The 2,843-nt window shown below is 46.6% G+C and overlaps 1 long non-coding RNA gene across 4 annotated transcripts in view; it reads right to left on the bottom strand.

Moving 5' to 3' along the window:
* Positions 1-16: 16 nt before the first annotated feature.
* LOC122191146 overlaps positions 17-2,843 on the bottom strand; it is a 4,037-nt gene continuing 1,210 nt past the window's right edge. For 2 of the 4 annotated variants that reach the window (XR_006182319.1, XR_006182318.1), the window contains exons 2-3: positions 411-745; positions 17-215 (exon numbers count right to left, since the gene is read on the bottom strand). This is a non-coding gene — a long non-coding RNA (uncharacterized LOC122191146). The remainder of the gene's footprint in view (positions 216-410; positions 746-2,843) is intronic. The other 2 variants (XR_006182317.1, XR_006182320.1) reach the window with 1 other exon arrangement.

Raw genomic sequence — 2,843 nt, 5'->3', positions numbered from 1 at the left:
ATGTAGCTGCCCCCAGGATGCCGTGTCCCCAGGTAGCCCCTACCCCCGCAGGAGCTGAGTGGTGCCCCACAGCAGGAAGCATCACCAGGACCCCAGCTGCCTTTAGGAAGTGCTACTTGCACCCCAGCACCCCTGCACCACTGCTCCCCGTTCCTCTCCATTCCCACTGCAGCCGCTCCATCTTCCTGGAGAGTAGTGGGCGTGTGCCTTCAGTGCTGGAAGACAAGAAAAAAGTTGCAGGGTGGGGGTCCAGCTTCAGAGAGGAATGTGGTACCAGGCACCCCGTCACCCCACACACAGGAGGAGGGATGCAAGAAGTGCTTTTGTCCTCTGTCTGGCAACCAGCCTCAGCCACAACCTATTTCCAAAGGGCACCATACAGAGGCTGGAGATGCAAGGACAGGGCTCACCTTGCTGCTGAGCTGGGAAAGGCTTTGCTGCACTTCTATGCTCACTGCAGCTCCAGACCTGCGGGAAGAGGAACTCCATGAGCTACCTGCAGGGGGATGCAGCCCATGCACCACAGTCTTTATGATTTGACCTCTGACTGGAGATTTGCTTACAACCACTGTCACCATAGTGGTCGCCTCATATGGCACCTTCAGGGTGAAGAAGTATGCTGTGGAAGCCCTCAAAGGCCTTTTCTAGTTGTATGTTGTCATCTGGTCTTTTCCCAAAGAGGTCTCTCTGATGCATTTCTGACCCTTGGTGGTTCTGATAGATCTCTGCTCTGTTACGTTCTTTCCTAGAGAAGAGTAGAGTAGAGTAGAGTAGAGTAGAGTAGAGTAGAGTAGAGTAGAGTAGAGTAGAGTAGAGGAACATGGATAGGATAGGATAGGATAGGATAGGATAGGATAGGATAGGATAGGATAGGATAGGATAGGATAGGATAGGAGGTGGAAGGTTCCTACGAAGACCATGTACTTAACTGCCTGAGAGCTAACAAAAAGATAAAGCACATTTATAAGCGCATTGTCCAAATGTCCCTTGGACACTGACAGTCATGGGACATGAGCTGCCTCACTAGGAAGCCCCTTCCTGTTTTCAACCACCTTCACTAGAAATAAATTTTTCCTGCTATCCATTCTGAACCTCCCTTGTCATACCTCTGTGCTGTTCCTTTGTGTCCTTGCATCTGTGACAAGGAAGAAGTAAATGGCACCTCCCTCTCCATTTCCCTTTGGAAAGTTTTGGAGACAAATAAGGTTACCTCCGTTCATCCCTACCAGCCAGCCAGACCATCTTCAGCTTCTCCTCACACCACATGCCTTCCAGCACTTTTACCAGCTTTGATGCCTTCCTTTGCATCCATGCAAGTATCTTAACATTCCCTCTATATTGTGGAGCACAGAACTGCACACAGTATTTAAGATGAGGTTGCACCAGCACTAAATAAAGCAGAAGAATTGCCAGCCGCAGCTGGCTGTGCTGTGTTTAATGCACCCCATCCACTAAGCCAGAGACCTTCTAATAGGAGATGAGATTACTAAGGCAGGACATTCCCTTCATGAACTCCTGCGGACTATGCCTGATAAAGGCTTTGTTCTTTAAGTATCTTCCAATAGCAGGTAATATCCTTAACTTTTCCAGGGCCTGAGCTTAGACCAGCAGGTCTGTTTTCCGGGCATTCTCTGCTCCCTTATGCTTGATCAGCGTAACACTATCTAGGTTCAAACCAGCAGTGCCCTCCCACGACCTTTGGCAAATAGGTGGAAAGGGTCCAGCTTTAACATCTTCAGCACTCCTTCAGCACTCTAGGATGAATCACATCAGGCCCTATAGACTTATGAACACTGAGCTCGTACAACTGTTTCTTCACAATTTCTGGCCACAGTTGGGAAGTCACTGCTCTGCCGGTCATGGTCTTCAAATTCAGAGGACTCAGCAGCCTGAAACCTGTCACTGATATGAAAAACTGAGACTAAAATGCAAAAGCTAACAAACAAACAAACAAACAAACAGCAAAAAAAAGACAACCAAGAAAAATCCGCCACATTAAATGCCTCAGCCTTTTCCTTATGCTACTACAAATGATGCAGAAGGTGATGTCTCCTCTCCTAAGTCATTACAAAGCATATCAGCATTGCATACCGCAGCTGAAACTGTTTATGATTTTATGATGATCTGTGGTCGTTAGCTGAAGCTGACTAATTCAGACTCTGTAGTTATATGCCTTTTCAGGTAGACTTTCTTTCATCAGCAAATTCAGGGTAGGGACAAAGCACGTATTTATCTGGCAGCAGTAAGCCATGTAAGCATATCCTACATTTTCCACACTATCAGTTGGATATGCAAGCTTTCATTCTGTCAGGTGCCACCGGACAGTGGAATGTCCTTATGTGCATTTGCGCTTTGAGAAAAGTCTGTCTTGGAGGAGACTGCATGTTTGCATGCATGTTTTATTGAATATGCAACCTCTAGAACTTGGAGAATCTAGAGAGCTGAATATGTATTCATGCATATATTAATATGGTGCTTTTACATTGTGAAGTTGTTTTCTCCTAGTAACGTGCAATTTTATTTGAAGACACTCTTATCAACTACGGAAAGAAAAGACAAAACGTTTCTCTGTAAACTTTGTCTAATCACTGAGGAAGGAAGAGGGATTGGCAGTATATGTTGGAATGACGTCACAAGTAATCCTTATCGACTGATTCCCTTCTTATCTGTACAGCACAGATGACAGCTCTGCTCTCCTGAGTTCACAAGCTAGTCAGAAGGCCTCTAGCTTTTTGCTCTGTGACAGAATCCCTGACTCTCCTCTCCTCTCCTCTCCTCTCCTCTCCTCTCCTCTCTTCTCCTCTCCTCTCCTCTCCTCTCCTCTCCTCTCCTCTCCTCTCCTC

This window comes from Lagopus leucura, unplaced genomic scaffold, assembly GCF_019238085.1.
Source record: "Lagopus leucura isolate 7727_CA_CO unplaced genomic scaffold, USGS_WTPT01 33663-0_obj-0_obj, whole genome shotgun sequence".
Taxonomy (NCBI): Eukaryota; Metazoa; Chordata; class Aves; order Galliformes; family Phasianidae; genus Lagopus; species Lagopus leucura.
The sequence above is the reverse complement of the archived record's forward strand: the minus strand, read 5'-3'. Positions and strand labels throughout refer to the sequence as shown.